Source organism: Pelophylax lessonae (assembly GCF_965119305.1).
Source record: "Pelophylax lessonae genome assembly, chromosome: 2".
Taxonomy (NCBI): Eukaryota; Metazoa; Chordata; class Amphibia; order Anura; family Ranidae; genus Pelophylax; species Pelophylax lessonae.
In genome coordinates, this window is record NC_138769.1 from 584326700 (window position 1) to 584352772 (window position 26073).

Below are 26073 nucleotides of genomic sequence, written 5' to 3' on the forward strand. Positions count from 1 at the left end.
TTTGAGATCGTGAAAGTCAATAGTGATATCCGATTAGAGCGGCGTTTTTGTCAGTTGCGGCTTTTACAATTAGCACTTTCATATGAAGCTGACAGGCAGGGCTTGCACTCAGCACTGTGGTGTAGTGGTATCTTGCACATACACTCTGACTGATCTGTCATGGGTTCTAGTCATACCCAGCATCATCACCTCAGTTGTGTTTGGGGGGGGTTATGTCTACAGATTGTAAAAGGTGGTAAAATTACTGATAAAAACATGCAGCTAAGATGAAGCATGTGAAGCATTTGCGCATTCGCCAAGTGACAGCATTCACTGCTGTTTCATTATTTCAGTATGTGATCTTTCTGGGAATTATGAACCCATGGTTGCAGCCTATTTCGCACTCATAACCACTACACCATGGAGCAAGCAGTTATGTGTGCAATAGCAGGTGGTCCTATGCAATTTTGCAACCAGCCAATATTTAACTGCAGGAGCCATTTCACAAATCCATCTCAACACAATGCCCAGTAAAATGTCTTCAATACTGTCTGATTTTTGCAATTCTACAGATTGATGCCATTCTGCTCCCCTGAAATTCATATGGGTGGTGGTGTTAATTAAAGCTTCACTTTTTTAACTATATCCTTCACTTTCAAACCAAAGTAGGTGATGCCTTCTTTGGGACTTGAACCCATGGTGAGAGAGGTTATAGCTATGATTCATCAATCAACATACATCCACAGAATCTATACTCTCCTTCAATCCTGCATTGTTGCTCAATTTGTATACATTATCACACAGGACTGATTTTGTAGCTAATTCTATTCTTAGCAATGATGTTAGACTTATATTGCTATTATATGTTTACATATCCAACTTTTTGAATGTCTTATTCATATTTGAAATTAATATTGAGTACTATTGCTATATGTGCATTTTTGGCTCATATGACTCCTTTCTATTTATTCCCCATATAACTCTATTCTGCATAGTAGCTTACTGCTTTGCAGCTTAGCCAGAAGCACCTAGGTTATGGGTTCAAATCACAACCATGACATCACTTGGATGAAGTTTCAATACGATACTTTTTTGGGGGGGGCAAAACATAGCATAGCTATGCATGGCACAGATGTCACAATCCCAATTTGAAACGTATGGGTGTGGGCATCCTTATTTGGAGCTGCAATCGTTAAGACATTACAATGGATGGATCATTTTATGCACACCAGGCAAATATGTGTCCGGTATGGGACCCTCAACATGTCTTACCAACACAGCCCCTCATAGTCCAACACTCCCCCTTGCCACACACCTCAACACAACACAACACAATCCCTACCCCATATTCAATCCCCTCACACCACCAGCAGCAACAGCAGAATCTCCCACAGCAGAAGCAGAAGCAGCAACATCAACAGCATCAGCCGTGGTCGCAGCAGCAGCAGCTGGAGTGTCTGATGAGGCTGGCACAGCAAATGCTGCAGCCACAGCTGCATCAGGGACAGCTGCACTTGCAGCAGATGCTACAACATTTGCTGCAGCAACAGCAGCAGCAGCCCCCCCCCCCCCAAACCTCCTGAGCCACCACCTCATGTTTGATGTTTTTTTATATATATATATATATATATATATATATATATATATATATATATATATATATATATATATATATATATATATATATATATATATATATATTTTGGGTTGTTTTGTTTTTTTTTGTTTTTGTATTTTTGAGGGTTTTCTTTGTTTTTATATTTTTGATGGTTTTTCTTGTTTTTATATTTTTGAGGGTTTTTTTGTTTTTATATTTTTGAGGGTTTCTTGTTTTTATATTTTAATGTTTTTTTAAATATTTGAGGGTTTTTGTTTTTATATTTTTGATGGGTTTTTTTTGTTTTTGAGGGTTTTTTTGTTTCCATATTTTTAAAGGGATTTATTGTCTTTATATTTTTGATGGTTTTTGTGTTTTTATATTTTGAGGGGTTTTTTTGTTTTTATATTTTTGATGGTTTTTGTGTTTGTCATTACTGTTTGTAATAATTTGGATATTGTTTGTAATAAATATATTTTAAATTGGATTTATTTTTTGATAATACATTTTATTTTTCTTGGAGGGGGGGATGCTGGGCAAGAAATGTCCCTGGCTTGTTAATGTAGGCCTTTTTTACACAGGTGCTTCTCTTACTGCAAACATCTGGTTACATTTCGACTTGCTAAACACAATCTTCACATAATGAAATCCTAAAAGGTGTCCCTTTTAATTCTTCTCCAATTAATTTCTCAGGGAGAACACCAACCAAATCCAACACACAACCAATTCCAGACCCCACCACTCTGAATCAGTTGTGTGCTGGATTTGATTTGTATTTTCTAGGGGGAAAAAAACACACAAACTAGTTTATTTTGTAACAAAAATATTTTATTATAAAAATATAAAAATAACACAAATTTAAAAACTTAAAACTAGAAACAGTCCAGAATAAAGGGCTGGTCAGCAGCAGGATCAACACCCGCCAGCTGCTTCAAAAGCTGGATGCGGTCACTGCACCACTTCAGTACCAATAGGGCCATTGGCAAAGTGATGTCCTGGACCCTTGGGGAGAAAAAGAGACAAGATAATTACCTTGAGACCAAATGCTGAAACAAAGGACTGACAAAACCAATACATCACAAACTAGGCACTGGAGTACATTTGCCCTGTTTTCTCTACATTCTTGCTCAAACATGATAGATTGCTGGTCTACATAGTTACACTCAAATGCTTAATCCACAAACATGTTTGGGGCAGGTGTAAGGTGAATTCCTTGGCCAACAAGAAGACATTTTGAACTTCAACCTCTAAAGATATATCTATGTTCGGAACGCTGTCCAATTCGATCCACACAGGATCAGAGTTTCCTATTGCCCTGATGGTTTGATTAATCAGATGTGTTGGAAGGGAGGAGGCCCAGCTCCTAATAAGCTGAGGTGTGGTCTTTCATCTCTTAGCATTGAAGCCTGAAGATGGTAGAGATCACAGTGGAGGAAGGACTTTGTTTGGGCTAACAGGTAAATCCTAGATGCTCCAGCTTTAAGGGGCCATACCCTAGAGAAAAATCTTGCAGGGGAAAGTGTTCTAAAGGTTCAACAAAATGAATTTTTATTTTACTAGCTGTTCAACAAAAGCAATGTAAAAGGCTTGCCATGTCAACCTCAATAGGTTAAGACAAACAAACATTTGTAATGAGGGTATATGTTGCGTTCAATTGCTTCCCAGGATACATGTGCACACATCTCTCTCTATCCCAAACTAAATGCAGATTGAGTTCTCTCTCCCTCTCGCTATGTATATATCTAAAGAGACACATTGTAGGGACTCACCACTCAGTAGCCAGAGGTGGGCACGTGGATGGGGTTGGTTTTGCTGCTGAGTAGCCCCACTTATGTCTGTAGAAACTGTGTGAAGAGAGAGAGAAAAAAAGATTAGCAATGAATTTCACAAAACAAAATGGAGGTTAGGCAGTCATGGAAAACATCAAACCCCCCACTCCTCTCATCTCTATCCCCACCATATCCATCCTCCCCCTCTTTTCTCTGTCTCTAAATGTTCACCCATTAAATCCCCCTACCATTTTACACCTTTCTCTCTCTCCCATCCTCTTCTCTCCCACCTATGTCTCTCTCTCTCTCTCTCTCCTTACCCCCTCCACCCTCCCCTGAAAGGGTTCTTTTTGCACCTTTTCAGTGCTAAAGCTGATTTCTACACTGCAAGTAGTGTTGAGCGAACACAGACTGTATTATTCTGGTTTAAACTTTAATGTATTTTCGGGTTTAAAATCCGTGTTTGGTAATTTTATTTCCTGTTTTGTATGTAATGGCGCGCTTTTAATGGCGGGCTTTCAACAGCCAATCAACAAGCGTTTAACTGGTGTGCCTTAAGCCATCCCAGCCATGCCTACAAATGTATCAGTAGCTGTGATTGGCCATCTGAAGCATGTGACCCATGTCTTTATAAGTTCGAGAGCCACAGCGCGGTGCGTCATTCTTCTGTAGTGTAGGGAGAGAGCACACATCATACGTGCTGGCTGCTGCTGATTAGGGACAGACAGTGAAAAATTGTGCCCAAAAAGAATGCAGGGACAGATCAGAGTGTAGGCAGGGAAAGATATTTGAGCATTTTAGGGACAGGCTGGAGAGATTAGGCAGGGACAGAACAATCGTCCGTTAGCGATCTACATCGAGTTTGCTGTGTGGGGGGTGGTGCAGTGAACAATCTTTTTGCCCTCACTTGAGCCCACTGAGGAGGAGGAGGAGGAGGAGGGAGAAAAAAATATATTTTTATCAGTCTGTTGTGTGCAGCGTTCAGCTATATTTTACTACAGATTGCTGTTCTAATCTGCTATTTAAAAAGTACAAAGTTAAAGGGGAATTTTTTTTTTTTCCCTTCATAGCCTGCTGCTGAGCTATTCAATATACACCCTTTTGGGTTAAAAAAAATAAATTGTGGCATAGTCTGTACTAATCTGCTATTTAAAAATTACAAAGTTAAAAGGGGAATTTTTTTTTTTTTTCCCTTCATAGACTGCTGCTGAGCTGACTGTGACATAAAACATAAGACACTGCTGTGTTCACATTTGCTATTGAAAAATCGCCAATTTTATATACTTTTTTCTATTCCACTATTCAATATACACCCTTTTGGGTTAAAAAAAAAAAAAACAAATTGTGGCATAGTCTGTACTAATGTGCTATTTAAAAATTACAAAGTTAAAGGGGAAGTTTTTTTTTTTTCCCTTCATAGCCTGCTGCTGAGCTGACTGTGACATAAAACATAAGACACTGCTGTGTTCACATGTGCTATTGAAAAATCACCAATTTTATATACTTTTTTATATTCCACTATTCAATATACACCCTTTTGGGTTAAAAAAAAAATAAATTGTGGCATAGTCTGTACTAATCTGCTATTTAAAAATTACAAAGTTAAAAGGGAATTTTTTTTTTTCCCTTCATAGCCTGCTGCTGAGCTGACTGTGACATAAAACAGAAGACACTGCTGTGTTCACATGTGCTATTGAAAAATCACCAATTTTATATACTTTTTTCTATTCCGCTATTCAATCTACACCCTTTTGGGGTAAAAAAAATTAAATTGCGGCATAGTCTGTATCGGTACGTGTGAGATACACCTTTCAAATTTTTGGGGCGCATCTTCCACCGCCAAGGATTGCAGGGTGCATCAGTTTGCCTCCTGTTCCGAACTCCTCCTACTCCTCATCCTGCCTTTAGGGTACAAAAAATTTTAATCGGGGCCTAGTCTGGGTTTGTACGTGTGAGATACATTTTTTTATATCATATTTTCTATTCCGCTATTCAATCTACACCCTTTTGGGGTAAAAAAAAATTAAATTGCGGCATAGTCTGTATCGGTACGTGTGAAATACACCTTCAAAATTTTTGGGGCGCATCTTCCACCGCCGAGGATTGCAGGGTGCTTCAGTTTGCCTCCTGTTCTGAACTCCTCCTACTCCTCATCCTGCCTTTAGGGTACAAAAAATTGTAATCAGGGCCTAGTCTGGGTTTGTACGTGTGAGATACACCTTTTTATATCATATTTTCTATTCCGCTATTCAATCTACACCCTTTTGGGGTAAAAAAAATTAAATTGCGGCATAGTCTGTATCGGTACGTGTGAGATACACCTTCCAAATTTTTGAGGCGCATCTTCCACCGCCGAGGATTGCAGGGTGCTTCAGTTTGCCTCCTGTTCTGAACTCCTCCTACTCCTCATCCTGCCTTTAGGGTACAAAAAATTGTAATCAGGGCCTAGTCTGGGTTTGTACGTGTGAGATACACCTTTTTATATCATATTTTCTATTCCGCTATTCAATCTACACCCTTTGGGGTAAAAATAATTCAATTGCGGCATAGTCTGTATCGGTACGTGTGAGATACACCTTCCAAATTTTTGGGGCGCATCTTCCACCGCCGAGGATTGCAGGATGCTTCAGTTTGCCTCCTGTTCCGAACTCCTCCTACTCCTCATCCTGCCTTTAGGGTACAAAAAATTGTAATCGGGGCCTAGTCTGGGTTTGTACGTGTGAGATAAACCTTTTTATATCATATTTTCTATTCTGCTATTCAATCTACACCCTTTTGGGGTAAAAAGAATTCAATTGCGGCATAGTCTGTATTGGTACGTGTGAGATACACCTTTTAAATTTGTTTGGCGCATCTCCTTCCACCACTGAGGATTGCAGGGCGCTTCAGTTTACATCCTGTTCCTAACTCCTCCTACTCCGCTTCCTCATCCTCTACCGCCTCCTCATCCGGTCAGCGTAACACCTTCACCACCAAATTCAGCAAAGCCAGGGGTAAATGACAGCAGGCAGTTTTAAAACTTGCATGTTTGGGGGAAAAAACCCACACCGCGCATGAGTTGTGGAGGAGCATGGAACAGCAGACCGATGAGTTGTTGGTGCCAGCGAGCCTCATGCCCGGCATGGTGGTGTGCGATAACGGGCAAAATCTCATAGCAGCTCTGGGCCTAGCCGGTTTGACGCACATCCCTTGCCTGGCGCATGTGCTGAATTTGGTGGTGCAGAGGTTCCTTCAAAATGACCCCGATATGTCAGAGCTGCTGCAGAAAGTGCGGGCCGCCTGTGCGCACTTTCGGCGTTCCCACCCTGCTTCTGCTCGCCTGTCAGCGCTGCAGCGTAACTTCGGCTTTCCCGCTCACCGCCTCATATGTGACGTGCCCACAAGGTGGAACTCCACCCTGCACATGCTGGCAAGACTGTGCGAGCAGCAGCAGGCCATAGCGGAGGTTCAGCTGCAGCACACACGCGTGAGTCTCTCTGCAGAACAGCACCACTTCACCAATAACTGGGCTTCCATGGGAGACCTGTGTGCCTTGTTGCGCTGTTTCGAGTACTCCACCAACATGGACAGTGCCTATGGCGCCGTTCTCAGCGTTACTATCCCACTTGTATACCTTTTTGAAAAATTGCTGGATGATGGATGAGGATGAGGATCCATGTTCACAGCAGGGTGGTACCCAGGACAGCTCGTGGCCATCACTTGTGCGTGGCTGGGGGTATACAGAGGACACAAACAATACACCTTCCACAGAGGGCAGCCTTTCGTTGCCTCTGGGCAGCCTGGCACACATTAGCAATCACATGCTGCAATGTCTGCGCAATGACCGCCAAGTTGCCCACATTCTAACTTGTGCTGATTACTGGTTGGCAAGTCTCCTGACGGGGACATAGGGTTTCCATGATCTGCCTAGCCAGAAGGCCTGGCAGAACCCCGTTCTTCATGGTAGCCGAAGCCACCTCGAATACTAGGTCAGGGGTGCTCTCCCAAAGAGAGACCCCCCACCCCCCCAACACCACCCCCCCACCCCCCCCCCCCCCAGGAGGAAGGAACCTGAGGGCCACACATCAAACCTTCCAAGCCCCCATCACTCCAGCAGGTTTCCATAGCCGCCACCCAATCTTGGTCAGGCAGAATGGCATCACAGCGCCCCCACTGTATAACTTATAACAACTGATACTACACTTGATCTTAGCCAAAAGGTCGAGAAGCGATGCTGGTGGAATTCCCATATGACAGCAGGGGCACATTGAAAGCACAAGGCAAAGGCAGAGGAGGAGGAGGAGTAGGTCCCCAACGCACCCAGGGCACCGCTGGCACCTCAGAGAGCAGGGTTAGCATGTATGAAATGTGGAAAAGGTTTGTCGGCACGCCACAAAAGCCAGGACCACCAGCCGTTTTTTTTTATAAGCCCGTGGTGTGTGAACACACTCAGACTATCACCCGGCGGGTGCATAAAAAAGTACACAGGGTGTACACATGGTCCTCCTCTCGAAAGAGGAAGGACCCTGACCCTGATCCCCCGTGGCGCAAGGCTGCTGACAGGGACTGGTGTACTTACACTGGCAAAGTACTAGGTGGGTGAACCAAGCCAAAAGGCCATATCCATACCCCCCCCCCCAAGACATTCAGGGACAGTCCCAAGGACCTACACCCTACTAATCAGATTATGTGTGCAAATAAAGTGTACCGCCACATTACAAAAAGACAAACGTGAAACACACAAACAATAAAGAGTGGGGGAAAGGGAGGTGGAGAAGTGCAAGCCCGAAGCTTTAATGAAAGGACAAAAACACACAAGGGAGAGTTGGGGAAGGGGAAATCGCTAGAACTTCTCTTCCTCCATGAGATCCATTAGGTTATAGTCTCTGAGCAGACTATGGACCAGTCTGCGACAGTCCTCAATGGGCATCCTCTCTCGCTGGTAGATAAGGCACTTTTTGGCGCACCATAAAGCGTCCTTAAAGGAACACAGAACCTGCCAGGCGTTGTCAATGTCCTCTTGGGAAAAAGTTCCACCAAATAATCCATTTAGCACACCAAAGTGTGTGATGGCAGTCTGTGGTACAAAGTCCTTAAGTTCAGGTTCCAAGGCCCTAAACAGGCTCTGTGCAAAGGGGCACTCCCAGAAAACCTGCAAAGCAGTTTCCTCCTGGATGAACTATTCCTCTATTCAATATACACCTATGCGGTTGAAAATAATTCAATTGTGGCCTAGTCTGTATGTGTGAGATATACCCTTTTATATACTTTTGTTCTATTCCGCTATTCAATAGACACCCATGCAGGTGACAAAAATTAAATTGCGGCATAGTCTATATGTGTGAGATGCACCCTTTTGGATACTATTTTTCTATTCCGCTATTCAATATACACCCATGCGGGTGACAAATATTAAATTGCGGCATAGTCTGTACGTGTGAGATGTACCCTTTTAGATACAATTGTTCTATATCGCTATTCAATATACACCCATGCGGGTGAAAATAATTCAATTGTGGCCTAGTCTGTACGTGTGAGATACACCCTTTTATATACTTTTGTTCTATTCCGCTATTCAATATACACCCATGCAGGTGAAAAAAATCAAATTGCGGCATAGTCTGTATGTGTACGTGTGAGATACACCCTTCCAATTTGTTTGGCGCATCTCCTTCCACCACCGAGGATTGCAGGGAGCTTCAGTTTACATCCTGTTCCTAACTCCTCCTACTCCGCTTCCTTATCCTCTACCGCCTCCTCATCCGGTCAGCATAACACCTTCACCACCAAATTCAGCAAAGCCAGGGGTAAACGACAGCAGGCAGTTTTAAAACTTGCATGTTTGGGGGAAAAATCCCACATTGCGCATGAGTTGTGGAGGAGCATGGAACAGCAGACCATTGAGTTGTTGATGCCAGCGAGCCTCAAGCCCAGCATGGTGGTGTGCGATAACGGGCGAAATCTCATAGCAGCTCTGGGCCTAGCCGGTTTGACGCACATCCCTTGCCTGGCGCATTTGCTGAATTTGGTGGTGCAGAGGTTCCTTCAAAATTACCCCGATATGTCAGAGCTGCTGCAGAAAGTGCAGGCCGTCTGTGCGCACTTTTGGCGTTCTCACCCTGCTGCTGCTCGCCTGTCAGCACTGCAGCGTAACTTCGGCCTTCCCGCTCACCGCCTCATATGTGATGTGCCCACATGCAAGGTGGAACTCCACCTTGCACATGCTGGAAAGACTGTGCGAGCAGCAGCAGGCCATAGTGGAGTTTCAGCTGCAGCACGCACGCGTGAGTCGCTCTGCGGAACAGCACCACTTCACCATCAATAACTGGGCCTCCATGCGAGACCTGTGTGCTTTTGTTGCGCTGTTTTGAGTACTCCACCAACATGGCCAGTGCCGATGACGCCGTTGTCAGCTTAATTATCCCACTTCTATGCCTCCTTGAAAAAACGCATCGGGCGATGATGGAAGAGGATGTGGCACAGGAGGAAGAGGAAGAGGGATAATTTCCATGGCTTTTAGGGCAGTCATTCACAAGTGGCTCCGAGGGTGGGTTCCTGCACCCACAAACGCCAGGTACACAATTGTCCAGCAGGGGCACAGTTCTGGAAGATGAGGAGGAGATGGAGGAGGAGATGGAACCATGTTCACAGCAGTGTGGCACCCAGGCCAGCTCATGGCCATCACTGGTGCGTGGCTGGGGGGGAAACAGAAGACACAGACGATACACCTCCCACAGAGGACAGCCTTTCGTTGCCTCTGGGCAGCCTGGCACACATGAGCGATTACATGCTGCAGTGTCTCCACAACGACCGCCGAGTTGCCCACATTCTAACTTGTGATGATTACTGGGTGGCCACGCTGCTGGATCCCAGTTACAAGGACAACGTACCATCCTTAATTCACTCACTGGAGCGTGATCGCAAGATGCGCGAGTACAAGCGCACGCTGGTAGACGCGATGCTGCTGGCATTCCCACCTGACAGCGGGGCCACAGTGGAAGCACAAGGCCAAGGCAGATGAGGGGAGGAGGAGAAGGAGGAAGAGGTCGCCAACGCAGCCAGGGCACCACCAGCACCTCAGAAGAACCCTTCAACTTCTAGGTCTCCAAATTGGGCACATGGCCTGAGCTTGCCCTTTACGCCTTGGAGGTGCTGGCGTGCCCTGCAGCCAGTGTATTATCTGAACGTGTATTTAGCATGGCTGGGGGCGTTATCACAGACAAGCGCAGCCGCCTGTCCAGAGACAATGTGGACAAGCTCACGTTCATTAAAATGAATCAGGCATGGATCCCACAGGACTTTTCCGTACCTTTGTGCAGAATAGAGATGGATACCGACCTTACCCAGCCATTGTTATATTTTTGATCTTTCTCACTCTTTTGGGGTGCACCCTAATTTAAAATGACTGAAAAAAAGCAGTGTTGGCTACCTCGTCCCCCTCCACCGCCGCTTCCACCTACACCGCCACATCCACCGCCACCTCAACCTCCCTCCTACTCCATATGGGCCTCGTCCTTCACAGATGAAGAAAATTGTTTTATTTTTCTGTGTTTTTTTGTTGTTTTAAGTTATTTCCCTATCCATATTTGTTTGCAGAGCACTTGCCATGCTCTTAACTACATTTTGCTGCCATTTGCAGCACTCTAGCCCTTTCCATTGGTCTTTTAGAGCCATTTTAGTGCCTGAAAGTTCGGGTCCCCATTGACTTCAATGGGGTTCGGTGTCCGGGTAAAGTTCGGAAAAAGTCCGGGACACGGACGCGGACTTTTTTTTCAAGTTCGGCCGAACCCGCCAAACACGGACATCCAGGTGTCCGCTCAACCTTAACTGCAAGCTTCCTGCTTCAGGGAGAAGCATGTAGGCTTAAATATATGTACTCCATGCTTCTGTGCTGAAGGTGGTTCTCTGAAAAGGTGTGGCTGAGGCACCAACAACATCAAAGTGTTTTGACTATCTCCTTTTTTGACAATTGAAAAAAACAATCTGTTGGTTAGACTTACCCGCTGATCCTCCTCTTCACAGGTCCCTCTACATCCCTCTGGGCACCTCCCTCCTGTTGAGTGCCCCCACAGCAGGCAGCTTGCTATGGAGGCACCTGAGATCAAATCAAGCTCCCTGTGTCCATTCAGGCACTTAGCTGTGAACCGGCCCTGCCCCCTCTCTCTCCCGGTTGTCTCAATGATTTGGACTGACAGCAGCAGGAGGCAATATTGCCATGCTGCCATCTCAGCCAAGGAGGAGGGAGAGTCTGGACCAGCCAAGTTTCTCCTGCAACATTGCTGGGTGAGATGGGCGCAGGTAAGTATAAGGGGGCTGATGCACACAACAGACTTTTAATCCTAAAGCATTTAATGCATTAAGAGAAAAAAACTGATGCCTTTACAACCACTTTAAGTCTGCTCTGTCCCATACACATTTAGACTTTCGACCCTAACAAATTTTGGACATTCTAGCAAAAGCACAGATTACTTACCTTCAACCACTTGGCCATGGGCCTCCGAGGTGGATGGCCTCTGGTTGTCAGAACCTTAATCACAGGAGGATTTTCCTGCTTTACGTCCAGGCCACTTTTTGCAACTTGGCACTGTGCAACTTTGACTAACAATTGCGCGGTCATGCAATGCCGTACCCAAATGAAATTTACGTCCTTTTTTTCCCACAAACAGAGCTTTCTTTTGGTGGTATTTGATTACCTCTGCACTTTTCATTTTTTGTGATATTAATAAAAAAGAGCAAAAATTTACATTTTCTACTTTGACAGTTAAAAAATATGCAATATATTAAATTTTTGTCATATATTTAGGCCAAAATGTATTTAGCGACATGTCTTTGACAAAAAAATTCTCAATGAGCGTATTTTTAACCGCTTTAAGACCGGAAGATTTTACCCCATTCCTGACCAGGCCATATTTTGTGATTCGGCACTGCGTTACTTTAATGGACAATTGCGCGGTCATGCAATGCCGTACCCAAATTAAATTTATGTACTTTTTTCCCCCACAAATAGAGCTTTTTTTGGTGGTATTTGACCACCTGTGCGATTTATACTTTTTGCGCTATAAACAAGGAAAGATCGACAATTTTGAAAAAATAACAATATTTTTCACATTTTTTTATATGAAACCCCCCCCCCCCAAAAAAATGTAAAAATCAAAATATTTTAACATTTTAGGCCAATTTGTTTTCTGCTACATATTTTTGGTAAGAAAAATGGCAATAAGCGTATTTTGATTGGTTTTCGCAAAAGTTATCGCAGCTACTAACTACGGGAAAGATTTATGTCATTTTTATTGTTTTTTTTTTTAACTAGTAATGGCGGCGATCTGCGATTTTTTTTGCGGGACTGCGCCATTGCAGCGGATAGATCAGACCCCTAACTGACATTTTTTACACTTTTGGGGGTACCAGTGACATTACTACAGTAATCAGTGCTATAAATATGCACTGTTACTGTAATAATGACAATGGCAGGGAAGGGGTTAACATTATTGGTGATCAAGGGGTTAAATGTATGCCTGGTGCTTACTGACGTGTGTGGGGGGAGGGGATTGTGTGACACAGGCACAGATCGCAGGTTCAGCTATGCTGAATCCTGTAATCTGTCCCTGCCTTTCACATAGGAGATCCGCCCGCTTTGTTTACAGCAGCGGGCGGATTTCCTCATTCGATCCCCGACGATCGGGGAAGAGCGGCGGTGATCACCGCCTCTCCTCCCCTGGCCCGACTCCCGCTGTGTCTGAATACAGCGGGAGCGAGCCTCCGGTGGTGCGCACGCGCCGCCGAGAAGGGGAGGAGTCCAGCGACGTAGGTCTACGTCGCTTGGCGATAACGAGCCACTTCGCCGCAGTACCAGCTCAGTGAACGGTCGGCAAGTGGTTAAAAAAAAACATTAAAAAATGTGAACTCCAATTTGTTAGATTCCAGGGGCTAAGCATTTAGAAACTCAAGAACACACACAATGTTGAAGCCAAGCCACCTCCGTTTTAAATGTTGTAGACACCAGGACAAGATGAGGTTAACATGGCCAAAAAGAACATAGAGTTACAAAATACGGCATGTACACTTCAAGGAAACCAACCAAAAATTAGAAGAGGGTGGCGTCAGGAAACCGACTAAAGACTAAAATGTCCAGTAATGCTCCCCACTACCACCTTCCAATAGGGAAAGTTAACCACTACCCTCTCCACTCTGACTGTGTTGCCCAAAATAAACTTGCAATTAGTGGTCATTGTTAGAAGATCCTCAAAAATCCAGGATGGCCGGCCTTACATTGGCCCTCATGGGATATTCTCTATCCTTGACCTTCATAATCCTCCATGTCAAACTCCACTTCAACCTTCCTGTCACATCTAGTTAAAATACACTGGATCTTCCATAAACTTAAATTTGCACATATACACATTACATGTGAAAATCCCATTGAATGTACTTACTGTGTGCTTGAGGGGAGCTTGCCTCCTTCTCCTCTCCATCGGCCTCCTCCTCCCCCCCACGGGGTGACCACGTGGCAGATACTAGAAACACTAAGAAAAAATAAAATCATTTAATAACAGCAATTTTGAAAAGGGACACAGAAAGTAGGCCAACCCATTGAAGGTAGTTACAGTGGGCTGGGTAGGCAGCCTCTGCTCTTCCCCTGTCCTCCCCAACATCATAGATGTCTGCTGCTACATAAACCAAAACCAAGAAAAACATAAACATTGCAGCCCTTCCAGTTAAAACAGGGACTCAGAGAAGACACAAACACATGGAGGGTAATTACATTCACCTTCAGGGCAGGTGTCCTCCTCACCCCACTAAGCATCTGTCTCCTCCTCCTCCGCTCCCTCGTCCCCACCTCCTCCATCTCCTCCTCCTCCTCGCCCTCCTCCTCCTCACCTTTCGCTGAAGCTACATAAACCACAAAAGAGAAAAAATACACCAAAAATGCAGTTCTCCAAGTTAGAACAAAGACACAGAACACATTCACAGTCAAAGTACTTACAGTAGGCCTGAGAGGGATGAGTCTCCTGTTGCTCATCTTCACTTGTCTCTACAAAAAAGAACAGCACAAGTTAGACACAATTTTAGGACTCAAATATCCAGCTACTTAGCCACATGGTAGCATTACACTCAATGCCCCTACAATTCAGTACATACAGGAGCAATGACATCAATGAGATTCATTGGGCATGTTTAGAAATAAACATCTTAAAATTAACGTGCTTCTGCTTACCATCAATAAATCAGAGCCACTCCAATGGCTCACTCCCTGGGGCCACATACTCCATTGTTTCAGTCCTCCTCCTCCCCTTCTTCACCAAACAGATCACCGCTTGTCCCCATCAGCTGTGTCTAGAACAAGAAGACAAAGAGGATATCATTTAATGACAAATTCTAAAGGGAGTTCAAAAGGCTGTGAACACACACACATCTTTTGGCATAATTTTTCCACATATGGACTTACCAGAGATTCTCGTCACGGCCTTCTTCAGTGCTCTTGGGTTGCGCCTCTTGACATTGCTCCAAGAGCGCTGAAGGTCCTGCACTGATGTGCGGTGGCAGAATCTCCTCCACAGCTTCATCTGGAGAGCCCGCATGATGGTCTGCTGGGCGAAGAGCTTGATGTACCCATCATAGCGCCTGAGGAGGAGGGTCTGTGGAAACAGCAATTTATGTTTTACTAAAAGACCATAAAAATGTGTTAACAAAGCTTAAAACATACATAAGATTTGTGACCAATGATTACAGTTTCTAGTGATACACATACATCTATGTAAACATCTATCTCCATGCCTTATGTTACCATACAGTGGTGATGACCTCAATAGGGGGTTGCATTGGGGAAAGGGGGCCCTAAACACCCACCTCAAAGTATCTTGTCCCCATGTGGAGGCTTTTCCACATCACTTTGGGCAGTGTTTGGGGGGGGGGGGGGCTTTCATGGATCATCAAGCCCCCTTTACAAGGTGTCACCCATATCCTGCCCCCCATGTGTAATAACTCCTTTAGTTAGCTGTTGCTTAACACAACCCACACTCATTCACACGAGGGAGAAGGTATGATCTGGTAACACACTTGTTAAAGGAGGCATTCAGACATCCCAAAGTCTTCTGGGCGCAGAGCTGACATAACCACTGGCCTAGGTTCTAGGGAAGAGCCCCATGTCCCCATCAACATATGTCCCCATCAACATATGGACAAAGTGCTTTGTTTTGCTTGCGTCTATCTAGCAAGGTTACTTTGTGGAATAAACAAGGAAGCTCAGAACTCTGCAGTGTATAAATGTGCTTTTACTATACAAAACATGCTGTACATACAAACTATTACAATATTAGGAACATAATACAAAACTGGCAGATATAACATTGCCTAACAAATGAACAGCCTATGGTCTGTAAACAGCAGAAATACGCCTAAAATTACCACGTCTTAAAGAAAGCAACCCTTGTCCCAAGAATATCAAATAAATACTTAGCTCTGGTAGTTGAAATTCAACAGCTTCCATTGGATCTCTGGAGAAGCAAGGCATTGAGAAATCCTGGCTGCATCATGGCTGATCCACAGCTCAGACCCAAAGAGGCCTTTTTTCATGCTAATTACTCTTTTTATAGTCCTGTATACAAAAGACCACCCACAGGATATGGTCATTCCTCTTGACCACTCACAGGTCATTTTGTGAGTGAGGTCATCAACACATGGCTACACATCCCTCACAAACACATGGTTCATTGAATATGCGGCAGCCATCTTTGCATAAAAAAAAACTCACTAAACCACCTGTGGGTGAGAGATATTATTACACGTGTATGGGAACAGGTGGATTGTATCAGTTGTGGATTTTTAACTGATTCATGACAGGTAGTGATGGCAGGTCTGCTCTGGATTTGGGGGGGGGGGGGGGCACCCATGACATTGTTTTATGCTACCTTTTGGCATGGGTTTTCTCTTAAAAGCTATACAAGCAACAAAGGCCACCATCTTTATTGATGGGGGTAGGGGGTTTGAGAATTTTTTTTTTTCTACTGTCATGAAAAAGCCACTCTTTCAAATTTGAGGAATCTTTACCTATGCAATTTTGGGTGACACTTGGTAAAGATACAGTAGCATTTTCTAATTAGAGTAAGGCGAACGCCCAGACACACTTTTAAATGCAAATGTTGGCTTTTCTGTTTTGACGTAGCACATCCTTAACCCCTTGGCATAGGCTACCAATGTCAAATTAAGGGGTTTGCTATGGTTGGCACCACATCCCTTTAAAAACATCCACATATTAATGACACAGGTTCTGTGGCAAATTCCTGTGTTAATGAAACTCCCTCGATGCTGGATCTGCAATCCATTTGCCTCCGAACGGGTGTAATTGCTATGTTTTTAAGGGATGAGGTGACCACCTTAGGATTGGCTCTTCTGGGAGGCGGGGCTTATGGACATGTGCCCAGCATTATTGGCCATCTTATGATCTACAAAGTCCCAATTACAAGTAGCGAAAAGGAACTTGCAGTGTGTATTTGTATATATACAGTATATATATATATATATATATATATATATATATATATATATATATATGTATAAGCTGCAACTAAATCCGATTACCCTGTAGGATAAATATGTGTACAAATTGATATATATATATATAGTGCGCTAAAATTATAAACAGTGCATAGAGTAGGTGTAACAACCAAATGACTGAAATTAATAAATTGGGATTTTGAACACAAACTGTCCATAAAAAATCATAAAGTCCTAAAAGTGCAATTAATCACATCGGTGCTTATATGAAGGATCCCATTCCAACAAGTGAACTCAGCAGCAAAAATTCTTGCTTTGAAAAGTGCAGGTATTCCCCTTACCAGACGGTGAAAATAAGGTGCAATAGAATCTCCAAACGAGCATAAGTGCAGTGATAAAGACAAACCAGCTCTGCCCACCTCGTGAAAAATCAAGAGTGTATATCTTCTTACCAGATCAAATTAAGGCATAGGTATAAATAACCACTGGATATCCTTCCACCAGCAACTGTGTCTATACTGGATGTTCCCCCAGTTCTTTGGCTCCCTGTTGTCCCGTGGAGGTGAAAACTTCGCCCCAGATATTACAGGTATACCCCAAAATGAAAAGAGGGGGGAACTACTGAAATCTTGTTTTCAGCACCTTGCTTCCACCTACCAAAAATGTGTTATTCTGCCAGTTTTGTGATTTGAGGCACCCCTGCCAGACAGAACAGCCAGAACTGGCAGCTTTTGAGACATCCTTGTAGAATAAATGTCTGTGGCAAAAGAATCCCTGGGAGTCCTAAAAGGATCTCCTCTGTAAAGGACATTAGACTTCAGTCCCGGTGCAATCAGATCTTTGTGCTTGATTTTTGTGTGGATCCTGCAACATATATATATATATATATATATATTTTTTTTTACACACAAATTTTTTTTTATATACAAATATATATAAATACACTATAGGATAGGCAGCATATGCAATCTTCAAGGGATGGCAGACCCCTAGCGCATATTATGGAGACGCTGCCGACGGTTGCTTTAACCTAACAGCCCTGGGTGCTGCTGAGGGCGAAAGAACTGTTTAACCACTTAAGCCCCGGAGGATTTGGCTGCTAAACGACCAGAGGGTATTTTGCGATTCGGCACTGCGTGACTTTAACAGACAATTGCGCGGTCGTGCGACGCTGTACCTAAACGAATTTGGCGTCCTTTTTTTCCCACAAACAGAGCTTTCTTTTGGCGGTATTTGATCACCTGTGCGATTTTTTGATCACGCGCTATAAACAAAAAAAGAGCGTAAATTTTGCAAAAATAGCAATATTTTTCCCTTTTTTTATATGAAATTCCCCCAAAAAAAAATGTAAAAATCAAAATTTTTTAATATTTTCGGCCAATTTGTTTTATGCTACCTATGTTTGGTAAAAAAAATCGCAAAAAGCGTATTTTGATTGGTTTGCGCAAAAGTTATTGCGTTTACTAACAAAGGGAAAGATTTTTGTCATTTTTGTTGTTTTTTAACGCGTAATGGCGGCGATCTGCGATTTTTTTTGCGGTACTGCGACATTGCGGTGGACAGATCGGACCCTTGACTGACATTTTTGACACTTTTGGGGTTACCAGTGACATTTCTACAGTAATCAGTGCTATATATATGCACTGTTACTGTAAAAATACACTGGTAGTGAAGGGGTTAACTTTATTTGAGAGGGAGGGGCTGTGTGTGTCCCTAGGGGCGTGATTCTAACTGTGATTGGCTGTGGCTTCAACTGTATGCAGAGTGATCAATGGATCTACATAGTAGATCCATGTGATCATCTCTCATACAGAGAGGAGAATGACAGGCAGCTTGTTTACACAAGCTGCCTGACTTTCTCCCTCTCCCCCGCCGATCGCAGAGTGGCCGGCGGCGATCGGGTCCGCCTGTCACACGCGCGGGGGGGTCCGTGACCACGCGGGAGCGGGAGCGCGCCTCCGGCGGCGCGCGCTCGCTCCCTAAACCCTCACAGGCGAGCGACGTAGACCTACGTCACTTTGCCTGTGAGGGGCTGACCGCCGCCGTAGATAGTCGTGCGGCGGTCGGCAAGTGGTTAAAGGCATCGATCACCGGCTGCCTTCTCCACCACTCCTCCTTTGGTTGAACGATGCCTCAGAAATATGTCCAGAGAATGTTGACCTCCCAGTGTCTGGAAAGGTGGTACACAATTTTTTTTAAGGCCTCCTCAAGATATTTCATCATCTGCTCCCTATGTGAAGGCAGGATGAGCTCTGCAACTTTACCCTTGTAATACGGATTTAGAAGGGTTACCAACCAGTAACGTAAGTTTGAGGAGGCTTGAGCTTCTGAGTCCTCTGGGTCATTAAGGATGACATTGTCAGCAGGAGCAACCTCTCCCCAACCACGTACAACTCCTGGGGTTTCTGGGGAATCAAAACCATCCCTTGAAGACAGCTGTATGCTATCCTTTAAAGGGATCAAAGGCGATTTAGGTCCTTGCGACCTAAAGCGATCTGGTAAGAAGCAAAAATTGCCTACTTTTACCAAGAGCACAAAATTGGAGCACAAAAGTACTTTGAAGTTTCTATTTATTTATTTATTTATTTACTATCATGGACTATTTCACCAGCTGCACTAATAATTTTATATATTAAGGATTGTACTGTCAGCCATATGCGATTTTATGCAAATCCAGTAATTTAATTATTTACATTTTATCACCATTGTCACATTTATGACTTAAATCATCACCTAAGTCACAAGCGATTTTATGCAAATCCAGTAATTTAATTATTTACATTTTATCACCATTGTCACATTTATGACTTAAATCATCACCTAAGTCACAATATATATTACTACAGTGTGTATATCATTTGGTATATTTTATCATTTTATTAGGTATCATAAACAATTTATACATTGGTTATACATTTTTGATACAGATACTATTTATATCACTTATCTTGAATATATATTTATTTATCATCACAAGATATACACACAAGCCCACCATATTACCAGCGCTCATTTTTTTCATTAGTTTTAACATTTGTTGTTTTTATGGTATTTTACCATAAAATAAAAAAGAGCATACATAGGGCTAGAAAGGAAAACTAGGCGCCTTCACCCTGATAAATAAATGATGTAATCGATAGCACTATATACAGATAGAGATGTGATGAATATACGGTATACGCAAGTGACCGACAAAATACGCAATGACCTGATATGATGTAATCAATAGCACTATATATAGATAGAGATGTGATGAATATACGGTATACGCAAGTGACCGGTAAAATATGCAATGACCTGGTATGATGTAATCAATAGCATTATATATATAGATAGAGATGTGATGAATATACGGTATACACAAGTGACCTATAAAGTACTCAATCACCTGATATGATGTAATCGATAGCCCTATATATAGATATAGATGTGATGGAAATACAGTATACGCAAGTGGCCGATAAAATATACAATGACCTGATATGATGTAATCAATAGCACTATATATAGATAGGGATGTGATGAATATACGGTATACGCAAGTGACTGATAAAATACGCAATGACCTGATATGATGTATTCAATAGCACTATATATAGATAGAGATGTGATGAATATACGGTATACGCAAGTGACCGGTAAAGTACTCAATCACCTGATATGATGTAATCAATAGCACTATATATAGATAGAGATGTGATGAATATACGGTATATGCAAGTGACCGATAAAATACGCAATGACCTGATATGATGTAATCGATAGCACTATATATAGATAGAGATGTGATGGATATACGGTATACGCAAGTGACCGGTAAAATACTCAATCACCTGACATGATGTAATCTATAGCCCTATATATAGATAGAGATATGATGGATATACAGTATACACGAGTGACCGATAAAATACGCAATGACCTGATATGATGTAATCAATAGCACTAAATATAGGTAGAGATGTGATGAATATACGGTATACACAAGTGACCGATAATGTAGTCAATCACCTGATATGATGTAATCAATAACCCTATATATAGATAGAGATGTGATGGATACACAGTATACGCAAGTGACCGATAAAATACGCAATGATCTGATATGATGTAATCAATAGCACTATATCTATAGATAGAGATGTGATGGGTATATGGTATACGCAAGTGACCGATAAAATACGCAATGACCTGATATGATGTAATCAATAGCACTATATATAGATAGAGATATGATGAATATACGGTATATGCAAGTGACCGATAGAATACGCAATGACTAGAGTTGAGCGAACACCTGGATGTCTGGTTTTGGCGGGTTTGACCGAACTTGAAAAAAAAGTCCGGGTTCGTGAACCGGACTTAACCCGAACTTTGCCCCGATCCGAACCCCATTGAAGTCAATGGAGACCCGTACTTTTGAGCACTAAAATGCCTCTAAAACAAACATGGAAAGGGCTAGAGGGCTGCAAATGGCAGCAAAATCATCTTAAGAGCATGGCAAGTGCTCTGCAAACAAATGTGGATAGGGAAATAACTTAACCACTTTACCGCTGCTCACTAGAGCTCTACTGCGGCAAAGTGGTCGATAACGTCTGGCGACGTAGACCTACGTTGCCAGACATTCCCCTCTCTCGGCGGCGCACGGGGAATCGAGTCTGGAGATCCGCCCGCTTGTGTAAACACAGCGGGCGGATCTCCTAAGTGACAGGCAGGGTCAGATTGCAGGGTTCAGCATAGCTGAACCTGCGATCTGTCCCTGTGTCACTCAGTCACCTCCCCCCACACATGTCAGTAAGGCATACATTAACCCCTCCCTCTCCAATAAAATTAACCCCTTAGCTGCCAGTGTCATTTTTACAGTAACAGTGCATATTTATAGCACTGATTACTGTAGTAATGTCACTGGTACTCCCAAAAGTGTCAAAAATGTCAGTCAGGGGTCCGATCTGTCCGCCGCAATGTCGCAGTCCCGCAAAAAAAAATCGCAGATCGCCGCCATTACTAGTTAAAAAAAAACCCACCAAAAACGACAGAAATCTTTCCCTTAGTTAGTAAACGCAATAACTTTTGCGCAAACCAATCAAAATACGTTTATTGCGATTTTTTTATACCAAAAATATGTAGCAGAAAACAAATTTGGAAATGTGAAAAATATTGTTATTTTTTCAAAATTGTCGCTATTTTTTTGTTTATAGCGCAAAAAGTAAAAATCGCACAGGTGATCAAATACCACCAAAAGAAATCTCTATTTGTGGGGGAAAAATGACATAAATTTCGTTTGGGTACGGCGTTGCATGACTGCGCAATTGTCAGTTAAATTCGCACAGTGCCGAATCGCGTAAAAAGTGGCCCAGACGTAAGACAGCAAAATCCTCCGGTGGTAAAGTGGTTAAAATAACATAAAAAACAGAAAAATAAAAAATATTCATCTTGAATGATGTAGGAGAGGACGAGGCCCATATGGAGTAGGAGGTTGAGGTGGCAGTGGATATGGCGGTGTAGGTGGTAGTGGCGGCGGCAGTGGAGTAGGAGGACGAGGTAGCCATCACTGGTTTTGGTTTTTAATAAAAAAAAATTTTAAATTCGGGTACACCCCAAAAGAGTAAGAAAGATCAAATCCAGCAATGGCTGGGTAAGGCCGGTATACATGTCTATTCTGCACAAGGTATGGAAAAGTCCTGTGGGATCCATGCCTGGTTCATTTTAATGAACGTGAGATTGTCCACATTAGCTCTGGACAGGCGGCTGCGCTTGTCTGTGATAACGCCCCCATCCGTGTTAAATACCCGTTCAGATAATACACTGGCTGCAGGGCAGGCCAGCACCTCCAAGGCGTAAAGGGCAAGCTCAGGCCATGTGCCCAACTTGGAGACCCAGAAGTTGAAGGGGGCAGACCCATCATTCAGTACGTCTAGGCGTGTGTACACATACTGCTCCACCATGTTAGTGAAATGCTGCCTCCTGCTAAGACGTTCCATATCAGCTGCTGGTGCTGCTGCATGTTGTGGCAAGCTGACAAAGCTTTTCCACATTTTGGCCATGCTAACCCTGCCTTATGAGGTGCTGGCGGTGCCCTGGCAGCGTTGACGACCTCTTCCTCCTCCTCCCCTGCCTTGGCCTTGTGCTTCCACTGTGCCCCCGCTATCAGGTGGGAATGCCACCAGCAGCGCGTCTACCAGCGTGCGCTTGTACTCGCGCATCTTCCGATAACGCTCCAGTGAGGGAAATAAGGACGGTACATTGTCCTTGTAACGGGGATCCAGCAGGGTGTCCACCCAGTAATCAGCACAAGTTATTATGTGGGAAACTCGGCGGTCGTTGCCGAGACACTGCAGCATGTAATCGCTCATGTGTGCCAGGCTGCCCAGAGGCAATGAAAAGCTGTCCTCTGTGGGAGGTGTATCCTCTGTGTCCTCCATATCCCCCCAGCCACGCACCAGTGATGGCTAAAGTTGAGCGGACACCTGGATGTCCGTGTTCGGCGGGTTCGGCCGAATTTAAAAAAAAAGTCCGGGTCCGTGTCCCGGACTTTTGCCGAACTTTTCCCCGACACCGAACCCCATTGAAGTCAATGGGGACCCGGACTTTCAGGCACTAAAATGGCTCTAAAACACCAATGGAAAGGGCTAGAGTGCTGCAAATGGCAGCAAAACGTAGTTAAGAGCATTGCTCACAGTCCCTGCAGAGTATTGCTCACAGTCCCTGCAGAATATTGCTCACAGCCCCTGCAGAATATTGCTCACAGTCCCTGCAGAATATTGCTCACAGCCCCTGCAGAATATTGCTCACAGCCCCTGCAGAATATTGCTCACAGCCCCTGCAGAGTATTGCTCACAGCCCCTGCAGAGTATTGCTCACAGTCCCTGCAGAGTATTGCTCACAGCCCCTGCAGAGTATTGCTCACAGCCCCTGCAGAGTATTGCTCACAGCCCCTGCAGAGTATTGCTCACAGTCCCTGCAGAGTATTGCTCACAGCCCCTGCAGAGTATTGCTCACAGCCCCTGCAGAGTATTGCTCACAGCCCCTGCAGAGTATTGCTCACAGCCCCTACAGAGTATTGCTCACAGCCCCTACAGAGTATTGCTCACAGCCCCTGCAGAGTATTGCTCACAGTCCCTGCTGAGTTCCCCTCAGCCTGACAAGGACCTATCTGCTGCTTCTGAGGCTCCTCAGCTACATCCTCATAGCTCTGCAGAGTATTGCACCAGGCCTCCACTCCTTGCCTCACGAATACCTGCACCAGATCATCTGTCTCTCTGCTCCTCTTTTGCTGTGGATTGCTAAGCTCGAACTTATCCTACATTGACAGACTTGCACTACCTGCCCGTGTCTTCACTCCCGTGTGGATTTCATTGCAACTGATTTGAAGACACTGGTCATGCGGTGCTGAGCCACGAGATCATCCGGCTCCAGCAGTTACGTGTTAGCCTAGCTACACCTACCATATACATGTCGGCGGGCAATTCCCACCCCGCCGACCCTTCAGACCTTCAACAGAGCTCTATGCAACGTTACCTACTGCGCACTGCGCCAACGGAACCCCGCTCCCCTAGACCTGACAAGATGGCGACCGGTCGCGCGGTGGGTAAAACTAAACCCCCCCTCCACCGTCTCAGCCGGCTTCCCTTAGTGTGGATGCGGGTTGTGCGGATCGACCTCCTTCTCCAGCAATGTCCTCTTCCTCATCTCTCCTGCCCAGCTCTTCTGCACTAAATGGGGGTCCAGACGCCCCGGATTGTGGAGGAACCCTCCGGTCGGAGGCAGCCTCCCTTCTCTCGGCCTTCAGGTTGGACTTCGACTCCTGGGCCTCTAAAATGGAACTCTCCCTGCATGCTGAATTACATGCGATCCGTCAGCAGATTTCCACTACTGACTCCACTGTTGCCTCCGTCACCGCTACTCAAGCAGCCCACGAGTCCCGCATTTCCGCACTGGAGGCTGCTTCCCGTGACCACCTCCGCCGCCTGCGTCAGCAACAACTTCGCGTTGACGACGGCGAAAACAGGAGTCGCAGGAACAACATTAGGATTCAGGGTCTCCCTGAGGCCACCTCTGGTACGGACCTTAAACCCACTGTGACTGCCATTCTCAATCAGGTTCTCGGTAGAGCTCCTACCACAACCATCGAACTAGACAGGGTGCACAGAGTGGGGGGCCCAGGAGGTAGGGGTGATGATCGTCCCTGTGATGTGTTATGTAGGGTTCACTACTATACCCTGAAGGAAGAAATAATGAGGAAGGCTTGGCAACAGGGTCCTCTGGACTTTGATGGCTCCTCCATCCACCTATACCCCGACCTATCCCGCAACACCCTACACATGCGGAGAGTGGTCCGTCCCTTACTGGACTTGCTACGCCAAACTGGGGCCACCTATACATGGGGGCACCCCTTCAGCATTAAAGTTACTTTCAACTCCAGGAAGTTTGTGCTGGCGGATCCTGATCAACTGACTGACTTCTTCTCCTTCCTGGGTCACACTCCAGTGGACATTCCGAACTGGCTGGATCCTCCTGCTGAATGGGTGCGACCACAGACATCTGGCCCTCTTCCTCAGAGAAGAAGGCGCTCCCGCTCGCGCTCTGCCATACCCAGGAGTGGGGCCAGCCGCCCTCAGTCCCCGGAAGCTTGATTACCGCATATACCGCACTCTACACTGACTATCCTGATGTGACCGGACCCTATCTGTTGACCCTCTGTTTTCCCTCTCCCGCTCTACCGTGCTTCTCTCCACAGCTACCAGCCTTAACCGTCGGAGATTGACCTTACTTCTGCCCTTTGCTATTGCTATATCTGGCTGGGGTTTGAGGGGGTTGCGGAGAGACCGTTACCGCTGGGGATTTCTGGTCCACCAGTCCTTAGTTATTTTTATGTTCCATGTTATTGGTATTACTTGATATACAATGATGATGCTTCCTGTTGGTGACAATTTGTATACGTATTTTTTCTCCATATTTACTGCTCATCGCCCCATGGCTTCCTGCACTTACTGTTTTAACCTGCCCTTACCCCTGCCCTTTGCTGTTATCCTGACCAGCTGGGGTTTGGGGGGGGGGGCACCTGACGCCGCATGATTCCGTTGGATCTGGTCTTATCAGATAGTATTTCAATTGCTATTTCGTTGTTGATCTGCCATATGTCATGAGGTTGTAACCTTCACCCCCGATAGCCGCAATTCTGCGTCTTTCCCATTCTCCCTGTATTGAGCTCTGATATTGTCAATTTTTTTTTTTTTTTTGGTGTATTCATAACTG

At 44.6% G+C, this 26073-nt stretch overlaps 1 protein-coding gene across 1 annotated transcript in view; it reads right to left on the reverse strand.

Annotated features, from left to right (window-relative positions):
* Nucleotides 1-26073, reverse strand: part of LOC309545936 (chymotrypsin-like elastase family member 1) — a 121086-nt gene that overhangs the window by 71097 nt on the left and 23916 nt on the right. The window lies entirely within an intron of this gene.